Genomic DNA, 19,890 nt, shown 5'->3' on the forward strand with positions numbered 1-19,890 from the left:
TCATGGAACTTGCTCTGTGTTTTCTCTCTATTTAATAACATTTGGGCTGGGGCACAGTGGGATGCAGGCTGGCTGGCTGTAAAATCCACCCTACAAATTGTTAATATTGGCTCACTGCTTCCGGGACCCCATTTATTGGACAAACAAGGAACTGCAGATGCTGGTTTAAAAAAAAAAAAAAAAAAAGACAAAGTGCTGGAGTAACTCAGAGGGTCAGGCAGCATCTCTGGAAGACATGGATAGGGTGGCACAGAGGTAGGGCTGCCGCCTCACAGCGCTAGAGACCCAGATTTACTATTGAAAGACAGATCCTAATTCTGTGCACCTCTGAGAGATTTTGACAGGGAGCAATTAGCCTTGTCACTTGCTATGAGAGAGCATTTTGCTAAGCGCAGTAATGATGGCCTTCCTTTATAGTCAGGGTGACTGTGTTTATGCTTCCAGCAACTCGGAATCTGTTCAACTTATTACTAAAGAGACACAGTATAATCTGTCTAATGGTTTCTGATCCAGTTTGGATTGGCTTGAAGCTTTGTGTTCTCTGCCACTCTAAGATGTGTGTTTTATATCGAGATGGGCACAAAATGTTGGTAGCAACTCAGTGGGTCAGGCAGCATCTCTGGAGAACCTGTGTAGGTGATGCTTCGGGTCGAGACTCTTCTTCACCCTCTTTCTGAAGAAGTGTCTCGATCCATGTTCTCTAGAGATGCTGCCTGAGATGGGTGACATTTTGGGTTGGAAACCTTTTTCAGACTAGTGCGTTTTATATCTAAGGTAGACAAAAGTGCTGGAGAAACTCAGCGGGTGCAGCAGCATCTATGGAGCGAAGGAAATGGGCAGCGTTTCGGGCCGAATTCCCTCTTCGGGCCACGTTTCGGCCCGAAACGTTGCCTATTTCCTTCGCTCCATAGATGCTGCCGCACCTGCTGAGTTTCTCCAGCACTTTTGTCTACCTTCGATTTTCCAGCATCTGCAGTTCCTTCTTGAGCGTTTTATATCTATATAGACTGAATGAGGTATCTTGGCCTGTAAGCCATTATTCTCTGTGCATTCAAACTATTTTATTTCCTTCTGGGCTCTCATTACAATAATTATCCATCTTTCTCAGCTGAGAGTGATGTCATGCATAAATCCCATTGCTTGTCTTTACCACATATGTCAGCATAGATTAATCTATGCCAAGGGACATTTTTTCAAAACCATTATTCGTTGCACTTTAGTGTTCTGCTGGGCAAATGTGGACAAGTATCTGTTTGTTGTCTGTGAGTAGCTAATGCCTTGGGTAGACACACAATGCTGGAGTAACTCAACGGGTCGGGCAGCATCTCTGGTGAAAAGGAATAGGTGACGTTTCTGGTCAAAACCCTTCGGACTGAGAGCCATGGGAGAGGGAAACTAGAGGTATGAAAAGGTTCGGAACAAATCCAAGCCGGCACCGATGACCGAGGGAAGGTAGAGCCCACAATGTTCCATTGTTGGCCATGGAAGCGGTGATAACAAAGGGATATATGGATGCAAACAGTAGACCTGGCTGGACGACTAGGGTGGGGAAGGGATCGAAAGAGAGGTGCAAAAGTTGCATAAAATTAGAGAAAGAATTTTCATACCACTGGGTTGTAAGCTGCCTGAGCAAAATATGAGGTGCTGGTCCTCCAATTTGCGTTCCTCTAATACATTAGATTACGTTGGCCTACTATCTTTAATGGACAGCAATACGGCACTTTCTTTGGATCGTTTTAACAAAAAAAATCTAATTCTTTAAAGACCCAGCTAAAATACAAATCTGAGTTTGGAGATACAGTATGGAAACAGGCCCTACTGCCCACCAGGTCCAAGCCCGCCATCGATTTCCCATTCACACTAGTTCTATGTTGTCCCACTTCCTACACACACCTGGAGAGCAGTTTCACAAAACCCACACATCTTTGGGATGTGGGAGGGAACCAGAAGGAAAGCTACGCAGTCTCAGGGAAAATGTACAAACTCCACACAGATAGTACCTGAGGTCACGATTGAACCTGCGTCTCTGGTGCTGTGAGGCAGCAGCTCTACCAGTATGCCACTGTGCCTCCCTCAGCTTGGGAAGAAATCAATGAGAATAAACCTTGCAATCTGCTGGGCCGAAAGGGCTTGTTTCTGCACTATCTCTAAACTAATCCTCATACCAATATCCTTCTCATTCTAACCTGTAGGCTGTTTCATTTGAAGTTTGGTGCAACAGTTTTATGTTGCATGTAATTTGTGGGCTTTTTAACTTTTATGATTTTGGTGCAAAAAAAAAACGAAGACTGGAGTGACTCCCTGGGTCGGGCGGCATCTGTGGTGAAAATGGACAGACGACGTTTTGGATCAAGACCCTTCAGGCTGGTACAGAACCTCAGACCCTCAGAAGAGTCCCGATCTGAAACGCCGTCTGTCCTTTTCCTTTCCCTCCACAGATGCTGCCCGAGCTGCATAATTCCTCCAGCCTTTTGTTTTCCACGCAAGATTCCAACATCTGCAGTTTCTTGCGTCTCCACTTTATGTTTAAAGTATTGCGGTTCTAATCCCAGTCAAAGGTGTCACAAAAGGTTGTCATTTAGACTCCTTTCTTTCTTTGAAATTCATGAAATGTGTTTCATTATTGCTCTTTCCTCACCAGCAAAAGGTTGCACGAACAACTTTCAGCATTGTTCGATCTTTTTTCCTTGGAATCATTTGTAATGTTTGCTAGCTTGGCTTGTGCAAGGGCAAGCTAAATATATACATGGGGATGAAAAGAAAGTGTACACTGATTTATAGATTCAATGGTATACAAAAGTGCTGGAGAACTCAGCAGGTGCGACAGCGTTTATGGAGGAAAGGAAATAGTCAACGTTTCGTCAAACCCTTCTTCAGACTTCAATCTTTATAGATTCAATGGTGTGTGTGTTGTCCTGTACTAGACTTTACTGTAGATTTTTGAGATGCAGTGTGGAAACAGACCCTTTAGCCCACCCAGTCCATGTTGACCAGCAATCGCCCTCTACACTCGCACTATCCCACTCTAGGGACGATTTTTACCAAAGCCAACTAACCTACAAACCTGCATGTCTTTGGAGTGTGGGAGAAATCCAGAGCACCTGGAGAAAACCCACGCAGTCACAGGGAGAACAAACTGTATAGGCAGCACCTGCAGCCTGTGTCTGTGGCACGCTGTGATTCAGCAAGTCTACCCTTGTTTCGACCCCAATTTCTATGCATCGTTTTGATGTGCTTGCTTCATCTCGAGTACAAAGCATGTTCCCTTTTCAGCAACGTGCATCATGCACTTTTATAGCCACTTGAAAAGGGACAAAATAAGAATCGGGAACGTTTTGGCTGCAGTTAAGATTATTTAAAATCTCATTTATGAGGACTCAATTTTTTAAAAGAGAAAAAAAAATTGTCTATGTTTGTGAGCTTCATTTTAAAAACCCTTAAATGCTGAAACAATATGTACTGTTTAAAATGATTCCTTCTCAGTGAAAGTTTAATGGTCAAATATTTTGCTGTGATGTGTTAAAAGGTGCATTGTGCACATGTTGGTACTGGCACTCCATTAGAATGGAAGGACACAATGAAAGCTACTGAGTTTTGGCTGCTTATGAAGTCTCGGTATCTAGAAGTAATGGAGAAACAAGGAACTGTCGACACTGGTTGACTGAGGAAATGTGGAAAATGCTGGAGTAACTCAGTGGGTCAGGCAGCATATCTGGAACACGTGGGTAGGTGATGCTATGGGATCTTTTGTTCTCCAGGGATGCTGCCTGACCCACTGTTACTCCAGCACTGTCTTTCCAATCTAGAAGGAATGGTGGGACTGTTTGGTTACTGATAGAATGAGGCTCTTTTCTGTAATGGGGCTAAGTTGATGGAGAGAGCTCTGGTTGACGAGTATATCTACCTTTATTCTGCCTCTTCCCTTAGAAGGTAGGTACTCCTGTGTCTATGCAATAGCCGTGTAGAAAAGCAAGCAGTTTTATTTTGGCCAGACTATCACAAGACCTGAAGTAATCTCATTCAGCTGACTATTAAAGCACATTTCTTGTGCTCATCAGACTGAACAACGTTAGTTCTAGAGATAGGTAATTGGCTACACTTCCTGCTTCAAAATCATGCTTTCTTCAGAGGCAAATATGGATTAAAGATTGTTTTAACATCTCTACTTCTCAAATGGGCACCCACTCTCAAGTTCAAGTGAGTTTATTGTCATGTGTCCCTGATAGGACAATTAAACTCTTGCTTTGCTTCAGCACAACAGAACATAGTAGGCATTGACTACGAAACAGATCAGTGTGTCCATATATCATCATATAAATATATACACACATGAATAAATAAACTGATTTCTCTCAGCATTACGACCTATTATTCCATGTACCATAAGGTAGGTATGTTGCAAAACCTACCTGACTCGTCGCTGAGAATCTGCCCCAGCCCGTGTGTGCGATTTTGGCGCTGTTTTGAGGGGGCGGGTTTAAAACGCGATTTTTACTAGGCTGTTCCAATCGAAGATGTTCAGCCTAGTAAATCATTAACGAAAAGTCGCTGAAAGACCCCGTCGCAAAAGGTATTATTAGTTTTATAGGCCTCGAATAATAGTAATAATAGTTTTAAAATCACTCTCTCAAACCGCGACCTCTCGCAGCCCCAGGGTTTTATAAAGCAAACAATTAAAGGTATGTACCTTATTTTTACATTAAAAGGGGCTTCTTAAGAACCCTGTATATAAAGTTTACTATAGCGAGTAGTTCATTTTGGGCTCTTTATATCCCGCAGTATTTTTCTGGGCATTTGAGGGCACAAATCCAGCGCAATGTGAACGTTCTAAACCAGCGCGTTCACAGGAACCCACTAGAAAGCCGATTTAAAATGGACTTTAATTTACAGCAATTGAACACTAAATTCCTTCCATTTGGCCTATAAATTGATGTAAATGAGATTTAAAAATCATGTTTTATTGTGAATTATTTGTGAATATTATTTGGACACTTAGGCTATTTAAAAATGTTAATCATTTATTAAGAAATGGATAGATGTTTAGATCTAGTAATTGAAGTTTGAAATTAGCTACAATTGGGTAACTAACTAATTATATGCTTTAATTTCAGGTCATCCAAGTAAGATTATTTTATATTTGTTTCAGAATGGTTCAATCTATGATAACTGAAAATTTCATTCAGTTCTCTTAATTTTTAAGAAGGTTATGGGCTTTTGACTGTCCATGATCACAGCTTTTTTGTTATGTCCATAGAAAATCAATAGGGAACAAGATGCTAATTTCCGAGTATGAAAATGGCCATAAACTTTTTATTACTTGAGATATGAAAGTGAATTAGGTGTCAAATTAAACTTCTTTTTATGCTTTATCTGATGGGATAAATTGCAGACTTGATTTTTTAAATCTCAAAATTTTGTAACATTGCTACATAAGGTCAGTCATTCAATCATAGCTGATCTATCTTTCCCTCTCAACCCTATTCTTCTGCCTTCTCCCTGGAACCTCTGATACCCCATACTAATCAAGAATCGATCTATCTCTGCCTTAAATATCCATTGGCTTGGCCTCCGCAGCCTTCTGTGGCAAAGAATTACCCAGATTCACCACCCTCTGACTAAAGAAATGTCTCCTCATCTCCTTCCTAAAAGAACGTGGTTGTATTCTGAGGCTATGACCTGTGGTCCTAGACTCTCCCACTGGGTGGAATCATCACACGTTGCGCTTTTATCATCTGGCAGTAAAATATTACTGATGCTTCTCAGGAAAAAGTGTGTGTCAATTAGCCAGCTTATAAATGGTTGACTGAAAACCTATTCTGTTCAGTTTTATTTAATTTTTTTGAAATGCAGCCAGTTTGTTATTATCAGAGAGCAATCAGAAAATCTCTTGAGAACTACGAGGTCCAGGTCCACATATTACTCATTGTGCTGTAGGCAGCTGTCTGGATGATGGAATAATTGACCGGCCTTTTATCCTTCTGAATTTCTAATTTTGGTCAATAAAGTATGTTTAATTAGCAAAATTCTATTCAAGCATCATGCAAGTAAAGAACTATCAATACATGTATGTGCGAGCGAGGTTTTAATTTAACCTACAATTGCTTAAGGACCTTTATATAGATTGAAAAAGGGCTCTTAAAACGACATCCATTAACATGCTTGTTGAGGTGAGAAGTTACCTCAAATTATCCTTCAGGACCTCTCATTTAATTAACATCCAGTAAAAGGCTGTTTTTTGTTTTTTTTCATAATGGCAAATCCATTTTGCCTAAAGGGAAATCTTTTGTTCTGAACTTCACGCAGATTGCATTAAAATTCTATGTTTGAACGGTAGTCTGGGTGGGGGAAGAACACACAAGGCGCCAAGTTTATCTATTGCGTTTCTTAAAAAAAAAAAATAGGCTGGTGCTTAATAAACTGGTGAAAGACGCTTCTTGTGAGCAAAGACCAAGCTCTTGGATAAATGGGCCTTCAAGGACCAATTGTTGAGGATTTGCATCTTCAAAACTTGCCAACGAGCAAATATTTGCCTTCTCCCCATTGAGACTGGCAGAGAATTTGTCCAGAATCAATGAGGTGTAATGAAAGATTTGCAGCATTGTTCCGAAATGCAGTCAAACATTACAAATTGCAGGGAGATAAAGCATGGAGTGTCGAGCCTGCGTTGGATTAATTTATTCCCAGCTGATCACAATTACGTCTGGATTCATTTATATTTTTTGATATTGAAGCTTGCATTTTTCTTTTAAACTTGGACCATTACAAGACAGCACAGCGGTAGAGTTGCTGTCTTGCAGTGCTAGATACCCAGGTTCGATTCTGACTACGAGTGCTGTCGGTATGAAGTTTGCACATTCTCCCCGTGACCGCGTGGGTTTTCTCCACAATCCATTGTAGGCTAAGTGTTCAAGAAGGAACTGCAGATGCTGGAAAATCGAAGGTGCACAAAAATGCTGGAGAAACTCAGCGGGTGCAACAGCATCTATGGAGCGAAGGAAATGGGCAACGTTTCGGGCCAAAACCCTTCTTCAGACTGGAGTCTGAAGTCTGAAGAAGGGTTTTGGCCCGCAACGTTGCCTATTTCCTTCGCTCCATAGATGCTGCTGCACACGCTGAGTTTCTCCAGCATTTTTGTGTACCATCCAATGTAGGCTAATTGGCTTGTGTAAATTGAGTATGTAGTCTGTAGGATAGTGCAAGTGGTCAAGGATCGCCGGTCGACACTGACTCAGGTGGAAGGGCCTGTTTCCACACTATCACTAAACTAAACTTTAAAAAAAAAAAAGCTCCCGTATACATTGCGTTTTGTTTTGGCTAAGTTAGTAAGAGTTACTGAACATCAGAAATGTCTGATTTAATTGAATCTCCTTATGAAAATGATGAAGCAGCCTCTTTAAAACTGCCTCCATTCTTCTTTGCTGCTGTGTTATAATTTCTTGTGAGTGTCCAGAACAAAAAAAATCTATCATGGTTCAAACTGAATGAATATGGAAATGTGTGTGTGTGTGTAAACCAATGTCCTCAGACTATCTTTCATCAGACTTAACTGGACTTCATCCTGCACTAAACATTATTCTCTTTACTCTGTATCTGTACACTGTGGCCAGCTTGATTGTAATCATCTATAGTCTTCTACTGATTGGTTAGCACGCTACAAAAAGTTTTCCACTGTGCCTCGGTACACGTGACAATATACCAAACTTTAAAAAAAAAACTAACTGAGCAAAAATGAGAAGTCGTATTACTCCCACGCTTGTTTATGCAGTTAGCTCAGGAAGACTTGAGAGCTTTGTGACAAAAGGAGGTGACATCTTTCAACGTCTGAGGAAATTTTGCAACAAACTGAATCATATATTCAGTGTGCATTGGCAATTTGTAATCATCTAGTGATGGACAGTTGGCTTGAGCTAGGGGAAGAAAAGAGAGAGAACAGGGAAGCAAAACTGTTTGAACCTTTTCACCCACATCTTGTATTCACTTGGGCTGATTGGGCTTGTATTTGCTGAAATTTAGAAGCTTTGAGAGGGGATCTAATAGAATGGGAACATGTAAAATTCTTAGAAGATTGGACAGGGTCGATGCAGGAAAAATATTCCTGATGTTGGAATCTAGAACTAGAGGATTCCAGTTTGAGGATAAAGGGCAGGCCATTTAGGACTGAGTGGTGAATCTGCGAAATTCTCTGCCACTGAAGGCAGTGGAGGCCAATTCACTGGGTGTTTTCAAGAGTTAGATTTAGCTTTTGGGGCTTTTTCCTTTTCAATTTCATTTTGAAGGAATCGAGGGATATGGGGAACAAGCAGGAACGGGGTACTGATTTTGGATGATCAGCCATGATCATATTGAATGACAGTGCTGGCTCGAAGGGCCAAATGGCCGACTCCTGCACCTATTTTCTATGTTTCTAACCCCACCCTCTTATCAAAAGGTCATGCTTATTTTTGAAGTTGGCAAGAGGGTGGTGAATCTGTGGAACCTATTGCCACAGAGGGCTATGGAGGCCATCAGTGGATATTTTTAAGGCAGAGATAGACAAATTCTTGATTAGAACGGGGTGTCGAGGGTTATGTGGAGAAGGCGGGGAAAATGAGACGAGGAGGCCGAGATCAGCCATGATTGAATGGCAGAGTGGACTCGATGGGCCGAATGGCCTAATTCTAATCCTATAACTTGTTCAGTTTTATAAAATTAATGGAAAACATTTTGCTTTTATGTGGAAGACGAACAGTGTTTATCCCATTTATATTCACCCCACAAAACACTGGTGAGACACAACTCTGGAACTTGACTGTGGTGTCTGTTGTGACACATGGGGTTTATGTGCTCTCTTACTTCTTAAAATGACATTACAGCCTTTTTAACAAAACGGATGAAGACAAACAGTGTTCTTTAATAAACTCATGAATCTGCAGGTTGTCAAAATGCTCATTTTTCACTGGTTTATAAATGTAAGTTATTCAACCTTGCCCACGTTTGTCACTGTTGTCGAATCTAAACCAGACGCGGCTCTGTGCCAGCACAATGAATGTAGCACACGCTGACCTCGGTAATAAACAGCTCACTGCAGACATTGAAAAGTTGATTTTTCTCTAAGTTGGAAAATTAACAAAGAAACACTCCAACTGACAACCATTGCTGCATGGTATTGTAATGGATGTGTTCAGAAGATAAGCAAGCAGAATTAGACCATTGAGTTTGCTCTGCCATTCGATCATGGCTGATCTATCGTTCCCTCTCAACCCCATTCTCCTGCCTTCTCCCTGCAACCTTTTGACACCTGTAATAATCAAGACCCTGTCATGCTCCACTTTAAAAATACCCGATGATGGCCTCCGCTGCCATCTGTGGCAAGGAATTCCACAGGTTCACCACACTCTGGCCAAAGAAATTCCTTCATCTCCGATTTAAAGGTATGTCCTTTTATTTTGAGGCTGTGCCCTCTGGCCCTAGACTTCCCCACTCCTCTCCACATCCACACTATCCAGGCCTTTCATTAGTAAGATCCTCCCTCGTCATTCCAAACTCCAGTGAATACAGGCCCAGTGCCTTCAAACGCTCCTCATATGTTAGCCCAATCATCCTCGTTTATGCTCGTAAACCTCTCCAATGCCTTCCTCGGATATGGACGCAAAGCTGCTCACATTATTCCAAATGTGATCTGACCCGGGCCTTATAAAGCCTCAGCTTTACCACCCTGCTTTTATACTCGAGTCCTTTCAAAATGGCTGCTAACATTGCATTTACCTTCCTTACTACAGACTCAATCTGCAAATTAACCTTTTGAGAATCTTGCACCAGCACTTCCAAGGCCTTTTGCACCAAGTCCGATTTCCGAATCCTCTCCCCAATTAGAAAATAGTCGATGTCTTTATTCCTTTTACCAAAGTGTATGTCCGAAGGATCAAAGGAACTTAAGGCTGATGGGAAAGAAAAATGATTAAAAGTAGAGAGAGAGGGAAGCTCGTTCTATTGTTAAGATTTTGAATCTAATATTATGGCAGCGCGTTGGTTGTTAGGGTAGCCATGAGTCGGGGAGAAAGAAATTCTGCAGTCTAGTTAATATGCCCAAGGACAGACTGGCGATCATTTCGCTGAACACTTGCGCTCGGTCTATGTAAGCCTACGCGATCTCCCGGTTGCTAAACATTTTAACTCCCCTTCCCTTTCCCAAAATGACTTTTCTGTCCTGGGCCTCCTCCCCTGTCAGAGTGAGGCCACATGTAAATTGGAGGAACAGCACCTCATATTTTGCTTGGGCAGCTTGCAACCCAGCAGTATGAATATTGATTTCTCTAATCCTTGCATTCCCTATCCTCCCCCCCCTTCCCCCGCAGTCACCCTGCCAGTTCTTCCCCTTAGTTATCACATCTTCCACAGCCAACAATGGATCATTGTGGTCTCCAATTTTCTGGAGTCATCGGTGCCGGCTCTGATTTGTTGTCTACCTTTTCATACCTCTAGTTTCACTCTCCCCTGACACTGAATCTGAAGAGGGTTTGTGGCACAAAACGTCACCTTTTCCTTTTGTCCAGAGATGTTGCCTGACCCGCTGAGTTACACCAGCGATTTGTGTCTATCTTCGGTGTAAACTAGCATCTGCAGTTCCATCCTGCCCATGTTTTAATGTTAAGTAAACCATCCAGCGTTGAGTTATTTACTGGGCACTGTGTGTTCAGATTCCCACATATTCTTACACTGGCGAAGCAGGTGCTTGGTGAGGATGGCTACAAACACATTTCTCATTAAGATTAATTGCAAAATTTATCATCTATATTGACGATTGGGTTTTCAGCTACTTGTGCTCAAGATGATTAGATGTTCATAAAGTTTTGTGGGATTGCCAGCGGGGCTTGCTGCTTGTGTAAAATGTCTTAGTTTATTTGCTCAAGCTGCTTGTGAAATAGGGTCAAACATTGTGGGAACAGGCCCTTCTGCCCACACTGACCAACATGTCCCATCTACACTAGTCCCACCTGCCTGTGTTTGGCCCACATCCCTCTAAACCTATCCTATCCAAATACCTGTCTAAATGTTTCTTGAACGTTGCAATAGTACCTGCCTCAGCTACCTTCTCTGGCAGCTCGTTCCATTCACCATTTGTGAAAAGTTTCCCCTTGGGTTCCTATTAAATCTTTCTCCTCTCACCTTATGCCCGTTTCCTCTGGTTCTTGAATGATTGTTCTTGAATTTTGAATCGCAGATGCACAGAGTCTCTTGCCCAGGGTAGGTGAATCGAGGACCAGAGGATATAGTTTTAAGGTGAAGGAGAAAAGATTTAATAGGAATCTGAGAGGTAACTTTTTAACACGGTGGGTGTAGGGAACCAGGTGCCAGAGGAGGTAGTTGAGGCAGGGACGATCCCAACATTTAAGAAACAGTTAGGACAGGTATATGGATAGGACAGGTTTGGATGGATGTGGACCAAATGTGGGCAGGTGGGACTAGTGTAGATGGGATATGTTGGCCGGTGTGGGCAAGTTGGGCCTAAGGGCCTGCTGCCACACTGTATCATTCTATGACTCTATAATCTCCCAAATGCTTAAGAACACCAGTTTCAAACGTTGCTTGTGCTTGGTCCTTGCTGATAAGGCTGCCGGTGTGGTGTGGTACAGTAATGGTCATGATTCATTCTGATGTCAAGTGCGGGAAAGGTGTTGTCAAACCCCATCATGTCTGTAACAGAATGGTCAAAGGACTGATTCATGCCTCTCAACATGTGGTGAATCGGATGAGTTTAAGTTTAATTGTCACTTGTACCAAGTCAGGTTGAAAAGCTTAAGTTGAGTGTTAACCAGACAACGGAAAGACTATGCATGATTACAATCGGGCAATAAAGGGAATCCTGTTTAGTGCAAGGTAAAGTCCGATCAAAGAAAGTGCAAGGATCTCCAATGAGGTAGATAGTGGAGGACTTCTGCTCCCGGGAGTCGGAGATAGACAGATCTGAGAGGAGATAAAGAAGAGCGTAGTTAAAGGAAGAAATGTTGCTGACGGTGTAGAGATTTAAAAGTGTGGAGTGATTGTAAAGCGTGATTGCAGAGCCACGTCTGTGACTAGCGCACAAAGAGTCGCCATCTTGGATGTCTGCCATCTTGGATGTTGGACCAAGTGTCTGCCATCTTGGATGTTGGACCAAGATGTCAGATGTGGTAGTGATATACAAAGCTGCTTGAATCGTTTGAACACTTTCCCCAGCGATTCAACTGAGAGTCACCACAACTTGGGCATGTAAATGAGCAAGTGGGATGACTAAAAATTGCTAGGTTTATTTTACAGTGGCTGCTGGTTCTATGTTTGCAGTGTTTAAAAATTCGTAATGAGAAATGTGTTGGGTGCAGCAACTCTACTGCTGCTCCACCCTGCCACCCCAGGGAAGCAAGGAACTGCGGATGTTGGAGTTCTGAGCAAAACACAACGTGCTGGAGTATCTCAGCAGGTCAGGCAGCATCTGTGGGAGGAAGGCAAAGCAAAATTTATGAGGCCAAATATTTTGTGCGTGTCATAAAAATATCAACATATTGCAGGTTATGCTTCAGTTGGATGCAAATGAGTGTATTTTGGCTGGATTCCCACAATTTCTGGGGAAATATCCTGTCAATGGTACATTGGTTTGTATTTTATCCTGCGTAATGGGGAGTAAAATTTTGACAACCTCAATCATTTCCGACTTTCCTCTGTCTGAATGGTCTGTGGAGAACTTTAGTTTCTCCCACTTGACATGAACAGGAAGCCTCAGTTCACCACTGGGTTTGTAATGATCTGGCAAAAAGATTTAAAAGGTTTTAAAGGATATAAAGGACTGTTGAGGTTCATCAACGTGGTGAGTAGATAATTGCCGCAAAGCCGCATAGATTTTACATTGCTGTTTACATTTCGACGTATTGAACAAATAATCAACACCGCCAACAGCCATGTGACTAATCTGCAGCCAAACACGATAGAGTGCAGAGAAGACTCACAAGGATGTTGCCAGGGCCTGAGCTATGTGGAGAGGTTGGGCAGGCTAGGACATTATGCCATGGAGCACAGGAGGATGAGGGTTGGGCTTGTAGAAGTGTCTACCACTAAGCCACTATGCTGCTCTACACTCTCCCCATAGATTTTCTTTGGGATGAGGTGTTTCATCAATGGGCCTGTCCCTGGGCAGTGGGCAGGTGCTATAGACCTGCACTGGAAGGTAGACGCTCCCGCCCCCACGAGTCTCAGGCAGATGGGGCTCGTCAGCCTGGGAAGGCAGTCCATCTAGGAGAGGGAAAACTCTAATTTAAAACCTCCACTGCCTTGTGACTATACAGTCATGGAAAAGGCTCCTGGAGTAAACCTCAAGAAAATCTGGAGCCGGAGCCCCTAAGGCAGCTCATCGCTGTCTACAACCTCACTCTGGCAGCTCCTGCAACAGCGCTGGTGCAAAACTGTAGCGGCCCTGCTGTTCCTTTGGATTAATCAGCAACGTGGATAGGGGGGGGGATGTGCTGCATGGGCAGCAGCCTGTCCTCCATATGACATCGTCCAGGCATGCATCCGACCAGGATGCATCGCCCATGGTCTGGCACCCGTCGTAGGTCATTGCAGGTCACCGAAAATCTCCAACATGTTGAAAATCCAGCGGTGCCGAGAAAGGCGCTACGACTCTTTGGGCGACTGAGGAGACGACTCATGACCATACAGGCAACACCCTGGCGAAATGTCGCGGGGTGAAGCCTGTATGGTCGCGAGTAGTCGCCCAAAGAGTCGTACCTTGTTCTGGTCGCCGCTGGATTTTCAACATGCTGAAAAATGTTGGCGACCTGCAACGACCTATGATGAGCGCTTGCAGTCGCCGAAAAAGTTGCGTAAATGGGACAGGCCCATAATGCTTTCAGAAACTAGTGCAGAAAGGGTTTTGAATCCCAGTGGGTATCGGGTAACCTGCTCCACAGCAAAGATCGTAGAAGGCTTGAGTATCTTTGCTCCACAGTGTATTAGGCAGTGTATTGTACAACTCAGTAATTTTGCTGATCTAATATTTCCCCCATTTGCCCTCATTAATGAGGACTAGACATTAGATACTGTTCAGTAATCAGTGGTCCCACTGCAATCGTGTCAATGCCTTTAAATCTAATCCTCTAACCACATCTATATTTATTGGTGACTGCTTCAGACCTCCTGGTAAAATGATCCTCGTTAAATAACATGAATATTATCGGCTTTCATCACAAGCTTGCAGCGTGACTGAAGGTGACTGATGTAGTCGGTTACACATGGTCCTTTTAAGTTTTGGAAACTTAGATCAAATCCCGGCCTGTCTGATGGGATGAATGTTTTCTCTGTCAGTTGATCATTAAGCATATGATGGGAAATGAGTTTCAAACCATTTCCTCATTATGCCCTCGGGGATCATACCGCTGCACAGATATAATTTGACAGTAAATGACACAAGTGGTTAATGAAGGCCATGGTTGATTTAGGGCAGTAAAGGGCTGTCGCCGACTAACTGACGAGGTCGGTCCACGTGGGAGTGAGGACGGCGCTGCCGAGGGAAGGAAAAATGGGGACACGGCGTGGGGAGACCGCCATGAGCGAGGGGGAAGGAGAACAAAGGGAAACCTGGCATGGGGGAGGGGAAGAACAAATGGGTAGCTTGCTCGGCTACTGTGTATACCTTGTCATTTTGTCAGTGCCCTTTCATGGCGACTATTTGCATACCTTGGGTAAGCAAGCAACAAATTTAACTGTGACATGCCACACGTGACAATGTATTCATTCATTCTGTTGCTATGAACGCTGATTCTAAAATGTGGGGATCGATAATGCAGTTTAGTTTTGAGGTAGGGGCTGCACGGTGGCTCAGCGGCAGAGTTGCTGCCTTACAGCACCAGAGACCCTGGTTCGATCCTGCCTATGGGTGCTGATTGTGCGGAGTTTGTACATTCTCCCCGTGACCACGTGGCTGAACTCCAGGCGCTCCGGTTTCCTTCCACACTCCAAAGTCAGACAGGTTTGTAGGTTAATTGGCTTTGGTGAAATTGTAAATTGTCCCTTGTGATAGTGCTAGTGTACAGAGATAGCTGGTCGGCATGGACCCATTGGGCCAAAGGGCCTGTTTCCACGCTGTATTTCCAAACTAAACCAATCTAAGAGACAGCAAGAAAACGGGCTCCTCAGCCCACCGAGTCCACGCCAATCATCGACCACCTGTTCTTTGTTATCCCATTTTCGTATCCATTCCCTGTACATTAGGAGCAAGTTCTACAGATTTTTTTTTTACAATTACAATTATTACCAATTGGTAGGGCAATTTATTAATCTGCAATCCCGCACGTCTTTGGCGATGTGGGAGGAAACCGGAGCATGCGTAGAAAATCCCCACAGAGCCGCAGGGAGAGCGTGCAAACTTCACCCAGACAGCACCCAAGGTCAGGATCGAACCCAGATCTCTGGTGCTGTGGGGCAGCATCGCTACCAGCAAGGCCACTCTACTGTTCAAATTATGCCCTGTGATGTGAGTGATAAGCGCACAATTAATGATTCTCCCTCCAGATTGGCATAGCTATGTCCACCGTCAATTCCTTGTCCCACCACAAAGATAGCCAGAGATATGCTCTGGTCATGTGATAGGAGTAGAATTAGGCCATTCAGCCCATCAAGTCTACTCCGCCATCCAATCATGACTGATTTCTCTCCCTGCTAACCCCATTCCCCTGACTTTTCCCCATAACCTCTGACACGTACTAATCAAGAATCTATCTGTCTGAAGATGAGTCTCAACCTGAAATGTCACCCATTCCTTCTCTCCAGAGATGCTGCCACTGAGTTACTCCAGCTTTTTGTGCCTATCTTTGGTTGAAACCAGCATCTGCAATTCCTTCTTTCACAAGCATGTATCTATCTATCTCTGTCTTAAAAATATCCGCCGACTTGGCCTCCACAGCCTTCTGTGGTAAAGAATTCCACAGATTCACCACCTTTTGACAAAAGACATTTCTCCTCATACCCTTCATAAAAGAATGTCCTTTAATTCTGCCACTATGACCTCTAGTCCTAGACTCTCCCATTAGTGGAAACATCCTCCCCACATCCACTCTATCCAAACCTTTCACTATTCTGTATGTTTCAATGAGGCCCCCCTCATTCTTCTAAATTCCAGCGAGTACAGGCCCAGTGCTGTCAAACAGTCATCATTGGTTAACTGCCACTAGAGTGGGATTGTTTTGTACAGATCTTGTGGAGGTGAAAATCCACCGTGACCTGCACCGTTTGATCAGCACACAGTTCCCAAAAATGGAATGTATAAGGTGAATTCTTCAGTGACTGAGCTGTGAAAATGAGGGCAACAATATAATAAATCATGACAGACACAAAATGCTGGAGTGACACAGTGGGTCAGGCAGCATCTCTGCAGATAATGGAGAGATGACGTTTCTTGTCGGAACCCTTCTTCTGACTGAAGGCCAGGAGCTGGAGAAAACCCACGTGGTCCCAATCATCAATCTGAGGACGGGTCCCTGACACGAAACGTCACCTATCCATTACTCCAGCATTTTGTGTCTCTCTTTGGTATAAACCAGCATTTGCACTTCCTTTTATGACGTCAAAGCTAAAAGCATTTTGTTTAGCATTTACCTGTAGATAATTGCCTGGGTGGGTCTACTAGAGATTAAAAAAAAATCTAATATGGATCCAATCTAAATTTCAGTTGATTTAATTTGTCGAGTTGTAAATTGTGGTCTCTTGTGGGTGAAGAAACTTTCCTGATCTCCTGTCTCTCAAACTGATTATTCAAACTTGGGCATATCAGAGAAAAATCTATCATACTCCATCCTCAATGCACAAAAAGAAAACCAATCATACTTATGGATACACAGGGAAATGACTCCCACGATAAATATTTCTAGTATTTATCCCAAAGATTTATAGCCTACTGCATTAAATATTAAAATATTGTGTCATATTATTTGAACAGTAGCTATAGATCACGGAGAAATAAATCATGGCCACTCCTGTATGTGACGTTCTTGGCTAGGAAAGCAGATTAGAAAAATAAATCCATTATTATTGAATACTTTTGGAATAGTTGTACCGAATACTGTCTTTGGAGACAAAAATATGTAGATGCCTATCAATTACAAATTAAGCTAAAGTTGTCAGCAATTTTTTTTTTTTCCCCATCAATATACCTAACATTGGCTATACTTTATCATGTAATGTAATAACTTAACTATGTGTCTAATCAAATAGATATTCTATTTCATACATTTACACTATCCATTAGCAAAGCACAATTGGCCAAGCCTGTAACCATCAGGCTATTGAACGTCAACAAAGCTTTAAACTACATACTGTCTCGGCTGCTATAGGGACTTGGGGCTTTTCTTTTGATTTATACTAATATTGTTCTTTTCATTCATAGGACTTTTTGGTTGTTTGTTGTATTGTGTTATCTATTGAGATATAGATATGGCACGCAACTTCAAGGAAGAATTTCATTGTTCTGGTTCAGTACATGCGATGATCAACCACACTTAACACTTTAAACATGCATCGGGAGTGTTTAATTGGCATGTGTCCCAGATAGGACAATGGCATTCTTACTTGCAGCAGCACAACAGGATATGTAAACATAGTAGCCAGTAAACAATATAATAAATGAGAAAAAAAGTTCAGTGCGTATGTATATGCACACATACTCGCAGATACATATAATATATTTATGTTATGTATCTGCATACATGTATGTACACGTATATATATATATGTGCACTGCATATATATATATAAAATGCGTACATACATATACCTATGCATATACTGAACAAGCTAGGTGCAGGAAAAATGTTCCCAATGATGGGGGAGTCCAGAACCAGGGGCCACAGTCTAAGAATAAAGGGAGACCATTTAAAACTGAAATGAGAAAAAACTTTTTCACCCAGAGAGTTGTGAATTTGTGGAATTGTCTGCCACAGAAGGCAGTAGAGGCCAATTCACTGGATGAATTTAAAAGAGTTAGATAGAGCTCTAGGGGCTAGCGGAATCGAGGGATATGGGGAGAAGGCAGGCACGTGTTACTGATTGTGGATGATCAGCCATGATCACAATGAATGGCGGTACAGGCTCGAAGGGCCAAATGGCTGCCTCTTGAACCTATTCTCTATGTTTCTATTCTTTTGTGTTTGATTTTAATTTCACCAGCACAGTTATGTCAATGCAAAATTGGGAAATAAATTTGGTGGCTAGAGGAGTGATGGGCAGGAAAGGAAAAAAAAAAGAACCTCTACTTTGCTGTTTCTGTAGTTTCCAAGATGTTAATAAAATTTGATGAATGTTCATTCTCTTTAAATTCCGTGTTGGTTTAAAATGAGTTTCAGATTTAAAATGGGAATTGTGCAATAGGTTTTCCAACCACTTGAGATATAAAACAGCGATTATCCTGGAAATAAAATTGAATGGTTCCTTTTTTTATGAAGAGCCAACCTCAAAAATATGCCCAGAAGGCAGGTTGAATTTTGGTTCTCGTATACAATGATGATGATTTTTAGACTTTAGAGATACAGCATGGAAACGGGCCCTGTGGCCCACCGAGTTTGCACCGACCAATGATCATCCCGAACACTAACTCGCACGTGGACGCAGACACACAACAGAAGACAATTAAGCTATAAAACTTGTACGTCTTTGAAGTGTAGGAGGAAACTAGAGCAAACCAACCTGGTCACTGGGTGAACGTACAAACTCTGTACCGACGGCACCCGTAGTCAGGATCGAGCCCGGGTCTCCGGAAATGTAAGGCAGCAACTCTACCGCTGCACCTCTGTGCCCCGCTGCTGATGATACTCTATTGTCACATGTACCTAGGTACAGCAAAATTCTTTGTTTTGCATATTATCCAGTAAAATTACACTATGTGCAGAAGGAAAGTGCAGAATTGTAGGGTTTTAGTCGACTCCATCGAGTCAGTACACAAAGAGTCGCCATGTTTCTGCTGCCAACAAAATTGTTTGAAGTTCTTAAGAGTACAGTCTTATCTTGGCCTTACAGGCCCTTTGTCGTGGTGGCACCGATCCTCTCCTCTGTCTGCCACCATCTTGAAAATGCTGATGGATTAATGATCTGAAGAAGAGTCCGGATTTGAAACACCACCTATCCAGATTCTCCAGGAATGCAATTGCAGCCGGACCTGCTGAGTTACTGTATGGTTACAATATCACAGAGGTTTGATAGGTCACCGAGTGCAAATCCAAGGCGACTTGGTGTTATAGCCTTCAATGACATGAGAAGATGGAGACTCCTTTGACCGTGAATAAGGTTGGGCCTGACTTTCAGAGTTAAGGCCCTGTCCCACTTTCCCGAGTTACTCACGAACTCTCCTGTGTTTTCCCCTTGATTCGAACTCGGGGAATGTCGGGTAATGTCGGTAGCGAGCCCGTAGGAGTCCGTAGATGTTTCGTAGCGGCTCTAATGCCAGCCGTAGGAACTCGGGGCATCAGTTAAGTCGGGACATTTTTTCAACATGTTGAAAAATGTCCACGAGTTTAAAAAAAAAAAAATAGCCCCGACCGAGTACCTTTGAAAGGTTATTACTGTAATTCTCCGAGTTCGAATCAAGGGGAAAACTCGGGAGAGTTCGTGAGTAACTCGGAAAGTGGGACAGGGTCTTTACTGTGCAATTTTAACACTGATGTCTATTGGAAACTCAGCGGGAAGAAGCAAGGAACTGCCGATGCTTTTTTACAAAAAAAGACTCGACGCACTGGAGTAACTCGTTAGGTCAGGCAGCATCTCTGGAGAACACAAGATGGGTGAAGTTTCCGGTCGGGAATCTTCTTCAGAGCATCCTGACCCAAAACGTTAGCTGTCCATGCTCTGCAGAGATGCTGCCTGATCCGCGGAGTTACTCCAGCACTTTGTCTTCAA

At 42.9% G+C, this 19,890-nt stretch overlaps 1 protein-coding gene across 1 annotated transcript in view; it reads left to right on the forward strand.

Annotated features, from left to right (window-relative positions):
* The window catches only part of LOC129709364 (transmembrane protein 132C-like), a 775,262-nt gene that overhangs the window by 122,356 nt on the left and 633,016 nt on the right, over window positions 1–19,890 (forward strand). The gene's annotated exons all lie outside the window — the stretch shown is intronic.

Source organism: Leucoraja erinacea, chromosome 25, assembly GCF_028641065.1.
Source record: "Leucoraja erinacea ecotype New England chromosome 25, Leri_hhj_1, whole genome shotgun sequence".
Taxonomy (NCBI): domain Eukaryota; kingdom Metazoa; phylum Chordata; class Chondrichthyes; order Rajiformes; family Rajidae; genus Leucoraja; species Leucoraja erinaceus.